The 18,069-nt window shown below is 41.4% G+C and overlaps 2 pseudogenes across 2 annotated transcripts in view; both read left to right on the top strand.

Moving 5' to 3' along the window:
- The window catches only part of LOC146812847 (epidermal differentiation-specific protein pseudogene), a 193,631-nt pseudogene extending 176,094 nt beyond the window's left edge, over window positions 1-17,537 (top strand). Inside the window, exon 3 of the transcript XR_014966925.1 lies at window positions 12,548-17,537. The product of XR_014966925.1 is annotated as an epidermal differentiation-specific protein pseudogene (transcript). The remainder of the gene's footprint in view (window positions 1-12,547) is intronic.
- The window catches only part of LOC146812846 (epidermal differentiation-specific protein pseudogene), a 216,628-nt pseudogene that overhangs the window by 176,093 nt on the left and 22,466 nt on the right, over window positions 1-18,069 (top strand). The gene's annotated exons all lie outside the window — the stretch shown is intronic.

Genomic DNA, 18,069 nt, shown 5'->3' with positions numbered 1-18,069 from the left:
ACGTTTTTCCTCAGTGGTGTGGAAATGTATTACTTTTTCCAAGGGGCAAACAAAGACCAATTCCACCTTCATCACTCGCAAGATTTGCCAAAGAGTTCGGTTACGAGGAGATCCTAACAAAAAATACTCGTGCGGCACAGCAAGTATGATGAAACACCTAAGGACCCTTCATCCAAACAATCTTGTACGAGAAGAGTGCAAACAGATGAGAAACACTCCTGTTCTGTATCTGTAAAAAAGAATCACAAATAAATGTATATTAATAACTTTCAAATGTATACTATTCCATTACTGTACAAACACATTTTATATAAAAACTGACTATGAAACTATAGCCCTGAACCACAAGTGTGACAATCATTAAAACACTACATGCATAGTGCATACTACTTTGAAGCAGTTCATGCCCTAAAGCCTACCTCACTAAAAGACTACATGCTAACTGACTAAATGATTACAGTACTATAAGGAGACACACTGGGTGAGTCACAGGGTGTTTGCTAGAAGAGTATGAATACTAACTAGGGAATATAAGGTGTGAAACACAACTGTGAAGGTGATTAGAGGACTGCATCCATACTGCATAGGCATTTAAAGCAGTCCATGTGCTAAGGCCTGGCTCACTGCATGACTACTTGGGTACTGACTGAATGATTAGAGTACAGCAAGGAGAGTGCCTAGGTGAATTTATAAGTGCTAGGCTTTTCGCACAGGGAATAGATTAGTACTTGGTACTGAATGGGTCACTAGAGGAGTGCAAAGGCAGTGACAAGTGCTGGACTGTATGGATACTGATTAGGAAATTGAAAGTGTGAAAGACAAGTGTCTAGGTGGTTAGAAGACTGCATGCATAGTACATAGGGGTTTGAAGTAGTCCATGTGCTAAGACCTGGCTCAGTGTATGAATACTTAGGCACTGACTGAATGATTAGAGTACTGCAAAGATAGTATCTTGGTGAATTTATAAGTGTTTGGGTTTTAGCACAGTGAATGGATTAGTACATAGTGCTGAATGGGTCACTAGAGGATTGCAAAGGGAGTGACAGGGTATTTCCTGGAAGTGTATGGATACTGACTAGGGAAGTGAAGGTGCGAAAGACAATTGTGTAGGTGGTTAGAGGACTGCATGCATAGAGAATAAGGGTTTGAAGCAGTCCATATACTAAGGCCTGGGTCACTGGATGAGTACTTGGGTACTGACTGAATGATTAGAGTACTGCAAGGTGAGTGCCTGGGTGAATTTATTAGGGTTTGGCGCAATGAATGCATCAGTACATAATGCTGAATGGGTCACTAGAGGAGTGCAACGGCAGTGACAGGGTGTTTGCTGGAAGTGAACGGATACTGACTGGGGAATTGAAGGTGTGAAAGACAAGTGTGTAGGTGGCTAGAGGACTGCATGCATAGTGGATAGGGGTTTGAAGTAGTCCATGTGCTAAGACCTGGCTCAGTGCATGAATACTTAAGCAGTGACTGAATCATTAGGTGAATTTATAAGTGTATGGGTTTTGGCACAGTGAATGGATTAGTACATGCTGTTGAATGGGTCTCTTGAGGACTTCAAAGGAAGTGACAGGATGTTTCCTGGAAGTGTGTGGATACTGACTAGGGAATTAAAGTTGTAAAAGACAAGTGTATAGTATGTTAGAACACTTTTATTTGAAGCAATCTTTTTGGTACTTAGAAACTGACTAAATAATCAGACTACTTCTAGGACAATGCTTAGGTAAAACTTTTAAATTTTCAGTTCTGCCACAGTGAACAGAATAGTACATGGTACTGCACCTTAGTGTCAAACCCTGACTCATTTCATCAATGCATAAGCAAAGACTAGCTTCTAATGCTACTAAAAAGTGACAACATGAGAGGTTTTAAATTAGTTATCTGTCAGCAAATACACGATGTTACCAAATGCTTCTCTCACAGTGGTTCCCAAATGCACACAGACTCACAGTGTGATTCTAGACAACAACCACTATACCTAGGAGCTTACCAAAAATCATTCACCACTGTGGAAGTGGTAAAGGAACTGCACACAACCTTCATATTTCAGGACTGCACTTTTATGTCAAAGCCTGACACATATAATCAAAGCATAAGCAAAGACTGGCTTCTAATGCTACTAAAACTTGACAACATGACCAGTTTTAAAACAGTTATCTGTCAGCAAATACACGATGTTACCAAATGCTTCTCTCACAATCCTTACCCAAATGCACACAGACTCACAGTGTGATTTTAGACAAGCAACACTATCCTAGGAGTTTACCAAAACTCATTCACTAGTCTGGAAGAGTTAATGGTAATGCACACAATCTACATATTTAAGTACACCGAATCAGTGTCAAAGCATGATTCATTTAATCAACGCATAAGCAAAGACTGGATTCTAATGCTACTAAAACTTCACAACATGACAGGTTTTAAATTAGTTATCTGTCAGCAAATGCACGATGTTACCAAATGCTTCTCTCACAGTGGTTCCCAAATGCACACAGACTCACAGTGTGATTCTAGACAGCAACCACTATACCTAGAAGTTTACCAAAAATCATTCACTACTGTGGAAATGATAAGGGAACTGCACACAGTCTACATATTTCACGACTGCAATTTACTGTCAATGCCTGACTCATTTAATGAAAGCATAACCAATAACTGTCTTCTAATGCTACTAAAACTTGACAACATGACATGTTTTAAAACAGTTATCTGACAGCAAATACATGATGTTACCAAACACTTCTCTCACAGTGGTTCCCAAATGCACACAGAATCACAGTGTGATTCTAGACAAACAACACTATCCCTAGCAGATCCAAAACTCATTCACTACAGTGGAAGTGGTAAGGGAACTGCACACAACCTTCATATTTCAGGACTGCACTTTTATGTCAAAGCCTGACACATATAATCAACGCATAAGCAAAGACTGGCTTCTAATGCTACTAAAACTTGACAACATGACCAGTTTTAAAACAGTTATCTGTCAGCAAATACACGATGTTACCAAATGCTTCTCTCACAATCCTTACCCAAATGCACACAGACTCACAGTGTGATTTTAGACAAGCAACACTATCCTAGGAGTTTACCAAAACTCATTCACTAGTCTGGAAGAGTTAATGGTAATGCACACAATCTACATATTTAAGTACACCGAATCAGTGTCAAAGCATGATTCATTTAATCAACGCATAAGCAAAGACTGGATTCTAATGCTACTAAACCTTCACAACATGACAGGTTTTAAATTAGTTATCTGTCAGCAAATGCACGATGTTACCAAATGCTTCTCTCACAGTGGTTCCCAAATGCACACAGACTCACAGTGTGATTCTAGACAGCAACCACTATACCTAGAAGATTACCAAAAATCATTCACTACTGTGGAAATGATAAGGGAACTGCACACAATCTACATATTTCACGACTGCAATTTACTGTCAATGCCTGACTCATTTAATGAAAGCATAACCAATAACTGTCTTCTAATGCTACTAAAACTTGACAACATGACATGTTTTAAAACAGTTATCTGTCAGCAAATACATGATGTTACCAAGCACTTCTCTCACAGTGGTTCCCAAATGCACACAGAATCACAGTGTGATTCTAGACAAACAACACTATCCCTAGCAGATTACCAAAACTCATTCACTACAGTGGAAGTGGTAAGGGAACTGCACACAATCTACATATTTCACGACTGCACTTTAGTGTCAATGCCTGACTCATTTAATCAACGCATAAGCAATGACTAGGTTCTAATGCTACTAAAACTTGACAACATGACAGGTTTTAATTTAGTTATCTGTCAGCAAATACACGATGTTACCAAATGCTTCTCTCACAGTGGTTCCCAAATGCACAGACACTCATAGTGTGATTCTAGACAACAACCACTATACCCAGGAGTTTACCAAAAATCCTTCACTACTGTCAGTGGAAATGGTAAGGGAACTGCACACAATCTTCATATTTCAGGACTGCAGTTTTGTGTCAAAGCCTGACTCATTTAATCAAAGCATAAGCAAAGACTGGCTTCTAATGCTTCTAAAACTTGACAACATGACCGGTTTTAAAACAGTTATCTGTCAGTAAATACACAATGTTACCAAATGCTCCTCTCACAATCCTTACCCAAATGCACACAGACTCACAGTGTGATTTTAGACAAGCAACAGTACCCTAGGAGTTTACCAAAACTCATTCACTAGTCTAGAAGAGGTAATGGTACTGAACACAATCTACATATTTAAGTACAGGACATCAGTGTCAAAGCATGACTCATTTAATCAACGCATAATCAAAGACTGGATTCTAATGCTACTAAAACTTCACAACATGACAGGTTTAAAAAAAGTTATCTATCAGCAAATACATGATATCACCAAATGCTTCTCTCACACTGATCCCAAATACACACTAACTCACACTGTGATTCTAGACAAGCACCACTATCCCTAGGAGTTTACCAAAACTCATTCACTACAGTGCAAGTGGTAAGCGAACTGCACACAATCTACATATTTCAGGACTGCACTTTTCTGTCAAAGCCTGACTCATTGTAGAGAAAAAAGTACTCCCTACACTTTAGCAGGAGAAATACATTAGTCTGATTAAAATCAAAATAGTCTACATACATCCCCTCACAGTTAAATAACTCATCTTTCAAGTTATTTTGTTGATTAAGAAGTATATCAATCACTCACCATATTTTCTTTTACAGAATCTCTGCACTGTGCACCTCTCAGCAAAAACAAAGAATGGAAAAGGTTCCCTCTCATTTTCCACATATATACATGTAAACATCAAATCACAATCCTTCACACATAAACTCAAAAGCAAACACGCATTTATATTGGTTAAACATTTCAACCCTTTCCAACTGAAATACATTTCAACCCTTCCCCCAATCTGCCTTCTGCCTGTTACCATAGAAACAGCTCATGGAACACTGCACTGAGCTCACAGGTCACAAGTTCAGCACACAATGTTGCTAATCAAGACAGGAAGTGTGCTTGACTTTTCAACATATCAGCTTATCATATAGAATGTTCCTTACAATCTGTTTTTGTTAACCAATAAGAATCGTACCTTTAAAAAACAGAAATATACACCCTACCTTTCAGTGTAGAAAGTAGTCATACAAATTCCGTGGATCCGTGAACCCAACGCGAGAGAATCCGTGCACCCAACGCGTCAGGATGCGCGCACCGTGCGCGTATTTCGCTGTTTTTTTTTTTTAAAAAGGGGGCCCCAGGGGGTCCTTCTGGGACCCCCTAAGCACCTCTAGAGGGTCAGAGTATTTCCACTCTGCCCCCTTTATATGTTTTACACACTTATTCCCCTTGCTTCTTCAGCCTCGCTTCTACCGAGGCAGAAAATGGCCGGCAACAGTTCCTGGTTTCGAATGTAGAGAGACACTCGACAGCCAATGAGCATTCAGCGCGTGATCGGGAGGGTGCGCGCTTGGTTCGGGGAGGGTGCGCTTATGGTGCGGGTAGGGTCCGCGAATCCTCCCCGGCCATAGATATCACTAACTTTTTTACCCTAATTTTCTCAGGAACTACTGAACAGATTCACACCATATATGCACAAGGCATGAGTCCAAACTGAGGACTACCTCTTTGCCAAATTTGGTGTCATTCCGTTCAGCGGTTCGGGCTGTAGCTGCGACAACAGATCCTATGGGAAATTGCATGGGGAAAACGCGTTTTGGGACCCCCCTTTTTTCTCGGCTCCCACTTGACGAATCACCACAAAACTTTCAGGGTAGGAGCAGAGCGGAGCTGGCCAATAGTTTGGAAAATTTTGCGAAGATTCGTCAATCGGCGCCAAAGATATTCCCAATAGAATGTTGTGGATTTCCTATGGAAAATAGGTCCTAACTATAACTATCTACTGGCGACCGCCAGTAGATAATATATGTATATATATATATATATATATAAAATCTCATAAACGTACATATATTTGGAGTCTGATATTGAAAATATATAATACTTGCCTGTCTATTTTAGTCCTTGATATTTTGGTCATATTATTGTGGCTGCTCACTATTCTATCCTTGATTTTCTGGATCTACAACCATGTTTAACATGCAACAAAGTGGGTGGTTTGGATCCCACTTTTATAAACAAGTGTGCTTTCCAGGCTATTCTACAGACAAGCCTTTCTGTAGAATGAGGCATCTCACAGCAGGGTTGTCTCTATCCTGGGGTACCTACGGCACATACACATAGAGGTGTAGCATTTCTGCAGCTCAATGTCATCTGCCATGCTAAAGTATTAATCAGGGAAAGACAACTGGGTAGGTTTAACATAGAGCCTTCCTCACCTTTAACCAGAGTCTTCAGTTTAATTCCTCACACCTGTCATACATGAAGTGGCAGTACTCAGAAGCAGCAGCATCTTCCTATTCAAAAGGGCTCATGGAATATATAAAGGAGCACTGCCTCCACACCGCTCACTTCACTGTCTGGGTCTTCTCACTCCAGGTGCAGGAATATAAGCTATACACTTCCACTCTCTGGGAGCACAGTTGTCACCTTCCATTGTGTGCAAGGACAGGTCTGGGGTATTCAAAAAGATTTCCAATGACCTCCACTACTCTAGCGAACTTACACGCAAAATGCATGTGCTACATTAGTGTCACACACCAACAAGCTGAGTGTTAAAGAAAATGCGCCACATTGTTTTGTTAAATATATGTCATCACATTCATATTTCCTCTCACTATAAAGCAATCACTGGGGATTTGGGTGGATGAGAATATAAGAGAGAATGAAATGGGGATGATAACCAAGGTGAAAGAGGGAATAGATTGTTGACTAGTTAAATTGGAAAGGTAGTGGAGGAGTTAAGTTGAGTGAGTAGAAATCATGACAGTAGAAGATAAAGAGGGACAGAAGAGAAGGGAATGTTGGATAAAGAAATAGGTTTGGTGTGAAAAGACCTCTATGAGATGTGAGATTGCATGTGTAACACTGGAAACATAGAGGGCCCAATTCACAAAGGTAAACTTAGACCTGAAGTCTAAGTTTAGGCCTGAAGTATAAGGGCCAAATTTGCAAAGGTAAACTTAGACTTCAGGTCTAAGTTTGCCTTTGTCAACTGGGCCCCTACACTTCAAGTCTAAAGTTAGACTTTAGGTCTAAACTTAAACTTCAGGTCTAAGTTTACCTTTGTGAATTGGGTCCAGAGGATCTATCTGCCTTCAGAGTGACATTGTAGATAATGTGGCAGTAAGGTGAAAGGACATGGCTCTACAACTTGGAAGATACAGCTTCCACAAACCACCAGTCAGAAAGAGTTGTTTTGGCTAAAAATAAACACCACATGTGCATGGCCCAGGAAGGGCCAGCTTCAAAAACCACGAGTTAATATTTAGTCTATGGAGTTCAACCAGGAGTGGCTTAGTTGCAAAATATTGAAAGGCGCAGCTTACCCGAAACAATTAATGATGGTCTATTAGGTCTATTGAGGTGCATCATAGGTGTAACCAACAGAAAGAAGTGTCTTTTTAAAACCAAGATTAGTAGGGCTGATTCAGAGACAATATCCTAAACTAACTACTTTTGGTATTCACAGAAGGCATTTAGTAGTATTAAAGTTAGGATTTAGTCTTAAGTAAGAATTTTGTCTTAAATTAGGAGTTTGTCTTAAATTAAGATTTTGTCTTAAGTAAGGATTTTGTATTTAATTAAACTTAAGTTAAACTTAAGTTTGCCTTAAGTTTTAGGACAAAATCCTAACTTAAGACAAAATCCTAACTTTACTACTACTAAATGCCTTCTGTGAATACAAAAAGTAGTAAGTTTAGGATTTTGTCTCAGATTAGTACTGTGAATCGTCCCCATAGTGTTTATTAGGTTTATGGGGTGAAGCCACTTGGTTGACTTTTGTAACTAATGAAGTATATGGATGAAATACAGTAACAACATTAAGTTGTACGTGAGCTAACACAGTTGAAAGCTTGGACAAACTTATTTGATAGTGCATGGCAGGTTTTCTCCCAAACACAAGTGGAAGCTATTTTTGATGTAATTAATGTAATAAAGGGAATACTTTCTGTGATCACACATCTACATTTGACGATTAGGGTTTAACTACTGTTACATTTCAGGAGTTCTCTTTTGGGAATTTTCCAGTTATCTTGTCATGTTTGTGTTGATGCCACATATGGATTTTGACCAATCCTGTCACTTCCTCATAATATGCCTTAAGGGCTAAAACAAACAACATTATGTGCGAAGGCTTTAAATTATAAGGAAATTAATCTCTTAGTCTGAAAAGAAATTTTCCAAACAAAGGCATAGAAATATTTGCCAGTGTACTTGTTAGACTTGACATCTTTTGGCGTGCTTCCCCTGTCTTTTTACTTTCTGACCCCCTGGTTTTGACTCTGTTTTTGCTGGTTTAGTGTCTCTGCGCACTTTCTCACTGCTGTTCAGTGTTAAAGTGAAAGTGCTTCTGTTGTAACTTGTGTTATGGATCGGTGTTTCCATGATTGGCACATTGGATTTACTGGTAAGTCCCTAGTAAAGTGCACTCAGAGTGCCAGGGCCTGTACATCCACTGCTACCAGTGGGCTCACAGCACGGGTTGTCAGACATGCCACCCCAGAGTCTGCGCACAGTTTGTAACTGCCATGTCGATCTGGCAAATGCACCCACTTGCCAGGCCCTAAACCTTCCCTTTTCTACGTGTTAGTCACCCCTAAGGTAGGCCCAAGGTACCCCTGTGGGCAGGGTGCAGTGTATGTGAAATGTAGGACATTCCCTGATGTGTGAGTCATGTTCTGATAGTGGAATACTGCCAATTTCGTTTTTCACTATTGCAAGGCTATCTGCTCCCATAGGATAGAATAGGGAGTTTGTTTATAACAGCTTATAAACTTAATTGGCCCTGGGAACTAGGTAGAAAAATAAAGTTTAGTATGCCTTAACTCAGAAAGATGCATCTTTTAGTGAAGGGGATTTTTACATTCTGTGTTTGAAAATACCACTTTTAGAAAGTGGGTGTTTTCTTGCTCAGCCATCCAGGAGGCCTCTGCTGGGGTTGTGGATTGACTGTCTGGGTTTGGATGACAGAGGCTGGAGAGGAGCTGTGGCTCCAGATACTCTAGGTAGGTCAGGAAAGGGTTGAATAGACCTGGGCTGCATTTAGAGTAGGGGGAGGAGATATCCTTTCACCTGAATGGGCCTGGTCTGCCTCTGACAATGCTGTCTCTACCTCCTACCAGGAAGCCACACTGAGAGAGTAGAACTGTTTCTGGCTGGGCACAGACACTTTCTCCCTGAGAGGACAGAGGATTTGGGGCTATAAAAGGTGGGGCCTAAACTCCTGAACTTTAGAACTCTTTTGGACCAAGAAGAGTGCCAAGAAGAAGAGCTGGAGAATATGTGAGGAGGAACTACCACTTTGCTGAGTGTTTTGCTGTGTTGGCCTGCAGTGGCTGCTTCTGTCTAGGGCAGTGAAAGGACTGGACTGAACTTTCTGCAATCTACTTTTGTGAGTTTCTCCAAGGGCTTGAGGTAGAGCTTGCCCCTTGTTCAAGAAGTCTCAGGAACAGCAAATACTTCAAGTTCTTCTGCCCTCAGCACTGGGGACTGTGTGCCTTGTGCTGCAACAGAAGAAAAAGGAACCCGACGCCGTCTATGACGTCGCTGCCGACTCCGTGTCCTGAAGGCATTGCAGAGGGCACCGCCGCAATGCCGCACCTTGACCCTGGTCATACCAACGACACCTGCTGATGCCGCCACTGAGCCGCTGCTCGCAATGCGACCTGTGGGCACCGTACTCTGCATCACCTTGTTTCACGATGCCGCCTTGGTATCCCCGACGACAACGCTCCATGCTAAAATCGACGCCGCTGCTTACACCATGGTTCGAGGGCACCGCTCGTAAGTTACACGACGCACCATTCTCATCCCGCACCACAGCCTTGGCCTACCGACACTGGTGCAATCGACTCCAGTTCCTTAGCTGATGACAGTGGTTCAGCAACCACGACGCCCCTGCCTGCACTGTGACTTGTAAGCACCGTGACGAGCACCTAGTCACCCCTAAAGTTGGAGACTGGAGGATTCCACTCATGCAGTATGCGGACAATCTAGTGCTGTTCAACCACACAAAATCTGGTCTGTAAAAAGCCCTCAATGCCCATGACACATAAAATCTCAAGAATGAGCTTGTGACTAATGGGAGCAAAAGTAAAGAAGTTATTTTAGGGAGATTTTCTAAGAAGAGGCTTACCAGTTGGCGGTTGGGACCACTGAGGCTGGACTGTTTTCAACATTATAACTATCAGGGAGCGTTACTTGACAGACCCACAATTACTGCCATTCGGAGGGTGGTTTGTGCTAAACCTCTCCCCTCCCTCAACTATGCCCAGCAAGTATTTCCCAGCATGATGGGAACTGCCCAAGATAAGATCCAGTGCACAGCCTACAAGAAGTTACTCCACTTCCCATCTCACACAAGGAATGCCTTGATCAGGTTGGAATTTGGTCTGGTGCAACACAACCTGGAAAGATAGGCAAACAATCAATATTATAAGGTGCAACTACTCACCTGTGACAGTCTTAAGGTGCAGATTCTTGCTAAATAATATTTTCAAGCAACGGCCGCCCCCAACAAGACCATGAAGGCCCTAATAAAAACAATTTTTACATCTGCATACAACCACTGGTCAAACAATCTGGCAGTAGCTAAAGAATGTCTTCAACTTGCAGTGGAGAACTGGGACAACAATGTGATTAATTAAACTTGCATTAAAACCACAATAAAAAAACTTGTGAAATGGACATGGACACCCTCTTTGCCTGGGCTTCTAATGAGTCAATAATGGCGTCACAACTGCACAACTCAACCAAGCCCCCTCACCATCAGGCAGTAGAAAAGCACATTGTAAAACTTACTCTATTGGCCAGATTAGACCTGCTTCCAATCAGAGACTTGAACCCTACTTGGAAATCCCTCGATAATATCAACAGTTGTAGACAATGTAACTTCAGATGAGAATTGTTGGCACTCATAATTCTCTGCTGTCCAGCATTGCAACATCCCAGCTGACTCCTACTGAGGCCTATATTCTTACAGCACAGGATTCTGTCGGCCAAAGAGGCGGACAAGGCCAAGTTTGGGTAAATTCGTAATGCTAGCCCAGAACTTGCTAAAGAACATGAGTAGTCTACAGTCTTCACAACTTGTGGTTCATCTCCCACTGTGGGCAACATGAAATGGGCTTTGCATTGAAGTAACAAACTTTGACTAACCCTGTCGCTGGAACTTCACAAACTGTGGAATTTTGTATCAGAACGATATAGACCTCAATCTGGTACATACAACTGGTACTTAGTCCACTATGGTCCCCTATCAGCCATCATGACTGGCCTGTTCTGGAGGCCCCCCACAAGAATAATTATGAGGCTGGCTGTTCTTTACAAGCCACACTCTCCTAGGCAATTTAGCACCTTAACTAAAAGGCCGGTTGTCACAACACATCTTGCTCAATTGCACTGCCTCTGCCAAAAAATTGTGGACCTTTGGTACCTTGAGTATAGGACCTATCTCCATGTAATTGTCATTTTATAAAACTTAACTTTTCAGGCACTGCGCTTTGCACTTTGGCTCTGTGGGTTGTGACACAATATCCAGTATGTTCTTGAGCTGTACTACCCCTAGGCATGTGTAGCCTCTGTATATGACCCCTCATTTTGCCATCTGCATTTTACAAACTGAACTTTTGGGTTGTGTCATCATGCCCAGTATGACTGACCTTGAGTCATACTCTCCTAGGCACATCAGCACCTTATTTTTGAGGCCTCAAAAAGTGTAGACCCTGGGTCGTTTCCATATATAACCTTTTATTATGTTTTCTGCACTTAAAAAAAATAAAAGTAAAACATTCCTTCAGGCAGTGTACTTTGAAATTTAGCTTTATGGGTTGTGTCATTATGCCCAGTAAGAACCTGAGCCATCTGTGCCTTATAAAACACAGGCCTTGTGCAGTTTCTGCATATGATTCTTCATTATGGATTCTGCACTTCACCTTTAGGCTTGGTATTTCCCACCTTAGCTCTATTCTTTAGCTGTACACTTTTTATGAGTACCCTTTACACATTAACATCCCGGGTCCTGTGGCATTTCTGAATTACTACCATCTGCACCATCATGACCCACTACATGTACGTCTTTAGCTTGCACTATCATGCTTTAATGATTTTAAGGAAAAAGGGGAAGCTGTTGTGATCAGTGTTGTAAGTTTTAATGCACTGTTTTAAAGTTTTGTTTCAATCATATCATGCTGTAAAACATGTTCTCATATAAGGTTTTTATTTCTGTATTCTCTCACACCGTGATATTTTCATTTTATGTAACTTGTAATGATTTTAAGTAATCATACAATAAACTTTTCATTGACATTGGCATCAAAATATACCTTCTTTCCTTTTAAAAGAGAGGAGCCAGTATTATGAATTTTCACACAATCATGCATGATTTTTCTCCACTGACCAGCTGTCGTTTTGTAACACAGGGTCCTCACAGAAGACAATTTTGAAACTTCATAGCTGATCACCATGAACACCATCACTGTCTATGAACTTCACAAGTTCCAGGGGCTCCAAAGGACCTTTACAGCAGATGTTGTGAATCTGGCACAGGAGAACTTCGGAGACTGCATCTCGTCTGTGAAGGTAGTGGGGCAGCCATGGCTAATGTACGATCGACCCAACTATCAAGGATCGTTCAGTGCCCTAGAGGAGGGAGAACATCCTTCCATTGAAATGTGTGACAAAGTATCTTCTCTGAGGCTGATCACTGAAGACCTGACCAATCCAAAGATCACACTCTATGAGAATCCCAATTTCTCTGGTAGTCAAACAGTTCTGACTCAAGAGACCAATTTAATGTTTGGAAACATGAATGATGAGATATCCTCCCACAGAGTCCATAGTGGAGCATGGCTTCTATACGAGCATCGAAATAGAGGGGGAAAGTGTATTGTAGCCAGGGCTGGTGAAAATCTGGCAAACTATCGTGATGTTGGTTTCAACGATCTAGTATCCCATGTGTATCCTCTGTGCCCTGGGAAACCCTCCATCACCGCCTCACTTCTGTGGGACAAGAAACAGACAGAGAGTGAAAAGAACATCCAGGCAGATCAGTATTTTTACATCAACAACACGGACAGCGAGCAGCATTTCACCGCTACTTCTTGCAAAGAGTTTGAGAAATATGTCTCCCATAGCTTTGAATTCAGCAAGGTGTCTTCAATCAAGGTGGGTGCCTCATTTACCTTGCAAGGAGTGGTCAATATTTCGTCAGAGGCATCCAACGCCTTCACAGTGAAGAAAGATGAGGTTGAGACATTCACCACAAGCAAAAAAGCAGAGATAAGTTTGCCGATGAAGGTACCGCCACGCACAAAACTGACTGTCAGTTTCATGAGCAAGGAGGTTTTGATCTCAGTTCCAGTGGAGCTGAACATTTTACAGGGTAGCAAGGCTGTGATTGAACATGGCACATACCACTGTCAGTCTGGCACAGATATCTACATTGATGTGCAATCTGACACCATTAGTAAAGTGTAGTATCAGTCACACTTTCTTCTTGTCATGGGCTACGCCTCAACATTCATATGCTATTCTTTATTTTTTTTTAAAACAGAGATGTCTTCAAAGGATTTGTTTAGAGCTTCCATTTTCACACAGCATATTCCACAAAACATCCTTTGCTAGCAGACAGTCATCCTGGGACTCAACTAATGCTCGATGCCATAACATTTGTTTTTCTGGTAGGTTAACAATGAACGTTGACCCCTTACCAGAATGTTAACCAATGGCATATATGGACTGGGTCACTGGTTGTCATTGCTACATCAAATGTTACCTCGAGTTAGGGAGACAAGCCATGTGCTAACCGCTGAATGGATCTCACTGAGACACATGTGTATGCCCGGGAGCTTTACTACTTTGGGCAGTGCTGTGCTGTGATTGGCCAGTGTGCATGTGTGCTGCACTTCCAGCTGACTATCTCTTCGGGTGCTTAGTGGCAATGATTCACTGTGACAAAGCTTCAGCCGTTGCTGTGCCATACCGTGCCATTGATGTTTACTGCTGCATCAGTGCCTGTCTGCTCTCAGCAGATATTCTGATAAGCAGGGCACAAGTCCTAAAAAAAGAAGTGGGGGGGGACTTACCAGGCTAGGCAGTATGCAAGAGAAATCATGACGCATGTCATCTCAGCGCATAATGTCACAATGCACGACATTGCACGCGACATCACAAGAAGTGACCTCAGATATTAAGAACTCACACCTATGTATATCAGGTATATCATGACTACATTTAAGTGCATTATGAGATTTAACAAATGTGATTTGGTGTTGAGGTTGTGCCAAAAAAGTGACGCAATCCCAACGCATCATCTGAGCCTCAGCTAATACATTTATTTTTTTAAACCCTGCCACAAAGAAATTGGCAACAAGGAGGCACATGGCAGTTGATCTGTTCTGCTTAATTGTCTGCAAAGTTTGCATCTTAAAATATTTTATTGTGTTGAGGCACCTGCTGCAGAGGTGCCTAGTAAAGCTCAGGGAGTAATAATAACGATAATGGGGAAATAACTCTGGAGGTTAACACGTTTGTTGGAGAGATCTGTGTTTTGTCGGGTCCCAGAAATGAATCTAACTAGTACAGAAGGTTAACGTGTCTCCTGTAAAGCACGTTATGTAACATGCAGATACCAGATTCATATTTTATGTAGAAAGGTAAGTGGGTTACTGCTTTGAACACAGAGATCCTTTGTCACCTGCAGTTCATACACTTGAATCCTTGTAATATAGCACAGCGAGCTATGAAGGACATGTGACTCCAACACCTTGTAAACCTGTCTCATGTAACTCATCTTGTACATTGATTCACACATGTACATGATTTGTTGTCGATGTATAATGAGAATGTTACGTAAAGAGTTCTGACACCTTGCACTGGGTTGCATAGCGTTAAGAACTAAATAAAATAGTGCTATTGAGATTATTTGTGTAAATACTGGGACAGGCCAACACATCTGACATTCTTACAGTGCATTCATCTCTTATATACAGGGACGGAACAAAGGCAAAAGCATGTCTTTCTTAAGTACCTGTGAAGAGATAACAAGCTGGGTGCCTTTGTTTCCCCTCCGTGGCCTTTACATTTAAGTCTGAGGTTCCAGGACCCCTCCAGTCAGGATATACAAACAAAACAAGGTCTGTTAGCCCCTTAACTTTGGTCCAGCTGGAGGTGAAAAAAAAGCTCCCTCGCTGCCTGCACTTTGCTGCAGGGAATGTAAAACAGACAACATTTCGGCACTGCTGAACGCGTCCCTGTCTTAAAATTACACCAGGACAAGTTCAGCATATTTCTGTTAGGCTCAACTTCTTAACAGGGGGGACGGAGTCCACTCTGTGAAAATAGTGGGTGGACGCCATGTACCTGCTTGTACCCCCAACTTGTGCCAGCTGCTAAGACCATACTCTGGCCATTTTGTGTCATTGCAGCAACAATGTCTGCTTTGTACAACACATAAGAGAATTCCACACTATATATATATATCCCCTAATTATGGGGCATATTTACAAGCTGGCGAAAAATTATCCAGCTTTTGTGGCCGTTTTCGGCCGAAAAGCGGCAATAATTTTATCGGCTAATTAGCAAGGCCACGCTAACGCGTGAAACCTTACTTTAGCGTGGGGATTCCTAACGCCCAGCTTTGCATCTCTAATGAGATGCAAAGTGGGCGTTCCTGACCTAACATGACAGGAGAAATGTCGCTAAGCGACATTTCTCCTGTCATCAAGCCCCACGCTATGAAGCATAGCGTCAGGAAAAGTAGCGATAAACCCTGTTATCGCTACTTTCCTTACGCCTGCTTCTGGACTCACTTAGCCATGATATCCTATGGAAGGTGGATATCATGGCTAAGTTTGTGAGTCCCTATCAGCAAGCTAACGCCACACTACATGAGATTATTGCTGGGTTTCCAGCGATAATCTCACGTTAGGCAGTTAGCGCTAGGATTTTTATCGCTGAGGAAATAAGCGTTGCTAATAGCACGCTATCTCAGCGATAAAAATCCACGTTACCCGGCGATAATTATCCTCATGCTAAGAGCGCTGAGCGATAATTATCGCCGGTTGTTGCTGATATGCCCCAAAAACTGCTAGAAAGATCTCTGAAAACACGTGCGAATCAAACTAATTCACGCCCTAGAACCTACTTGTCAGAGCTGCACGAGTGTTATTCTTCTGTCCACAGGACATGAGCCAAATTCATACAGTAACTGTGTGTTACTGCTTTTTTGGAGTCATACTTCTCTCCCAAGGGCCTTAGTTGGTGTACAATATGATAGGTTACTGGGTGTCTGCTCAATGTGTTTTTATAAGCCAAATACTGGCAGCAAGAGCATAAGTCTGGACGAGTAGGATCATCTCCATGGTTTTCATTATCAGAAGAGCACACTTGCAGAATTGGAGCCCAATTCACAAATAAGGGTCTAAAGCTGTACTCAAATATTTACACCTACATTCAAGTGTAGATTTACAACTTTCTAGAATGCCCAAACTTTTCCAGGAAAATACATGTTCCAGGTGTAGGTTTTCCCTTCTTAAGAAGGTCATATGTCATTCACAAAAATATCTCATTCCTCTGCAGCGTTACCAATAGCAGAGAACTCCACGCAAAGGGAATAAAAGCCCCTGTGGAAACACACATTTGTATTTTTTGGAAAACGTACTTGCCTTACAATCCCAGCAATTTAGCAGATGATAATTCCTCTTCTTACATGGCTGATCTACAACTCTTTCCAGGCAAGAAAGAGGAAGAAGAAGAACTTGTGAATGCCCACAAACATTATTACCCATGCCTTGGAATGCCCAGTACCCACCCTTGAGCAGAATATAAGGCAACACAGGATGCTAATAGGCTAATGCCTGCCTGGAATCACTTTATGAGTTTCTGGCAGGTGCAACTTAGGTACATTAGCATGTGTCAATATTCATCCAATGAGTCAGTGGCATAGCAAGGTCACTGTAGGGCCCTAATGCAAACATAAAAAAACGGGACCCCTTTGTAGAAATAAGAACCATTAATATTTCTGGTGCAGTGTCCCCTCCTGGATCCAAGCCCCAGGTTTCATTGCACCTGCTGCACCATTGGTAGCTACATCCCAGAATGGAGAAACATTTAAGCACAGCTGTACTGGATTACTGGACTTTAGATTGTATGCAATTGTTTTCTCATTATATGACATTTGGCTGGTATAAGTAGAATATTTGTGTACTTATTTTAATCTAAACAAATAACTCCCCAGGAATTGAAATAGACAATGTTAATTTTTGTGCATGTTTGTGAATTTAGGATTACTTTTGGTTTGGTGTTTTTCTCCAGTATGGGAATCTAGTCCATGATCAATGTTTTCATTTCCTGTATGATTATGTCTGTTTCTGGTTGAGAGTGAATAAATCAAAATGTTCAACAGTTCAAGAGTGCAGTTGTGTGATCATTATTTTGAATTGGAAACCTTTATCGGCACCATCACAGCACTGATATATTGGATGTTTACCAAAGAGCCAGGGGTAGCAAAAATGATTTCAGTTACTTTGACCTCAACCCGCATGATATCGAAGGAAATTGACACACATGACCTTTGACTCTGATGGCATCAAAGGAAGTTCCTCTATCTTTGTACAGTTGTAGATCAAAATATTAACTACTAAAACATTGAACTACGAAAATATCTTGACAAAACATAACGTCACACACAGTATAATTTATAAAAAACAAATACAATGTATTAGATGACATAATTGCCATCATGCAGTTGAATGAAACAAAAGAAAGAAGATAACACTCTGCCAGAAATATTCCAGAAGAATTTAATGATTTATCAAGATATCTATCATGGGATTCATGGCATTAAAAATTGCAACAAGATTTAATAAGGCATAGGTGCTCAGTGCTCCAGTGATTACACATTGGAGTGACAAAGAGAAATAAATGTGTGTTCGGAAAGAAG

The sequence above is a fragment of the Triturus cristatus genome, chromosome 7 (assembly GCF_964204655.1).
Source record: "Triturus cristatus chromosome 7, aTriCri1.1, whole genome shotgun sequence".
Lineage (NCBI taxonomy): Eukaryota > Metazoa > Chordata > Amphibia > Caudata > Salamandridae > Triturus > Triturus cristatus.
This window is presented reverse-complemented; position numbering and strand designations above follow the sequence as displayed.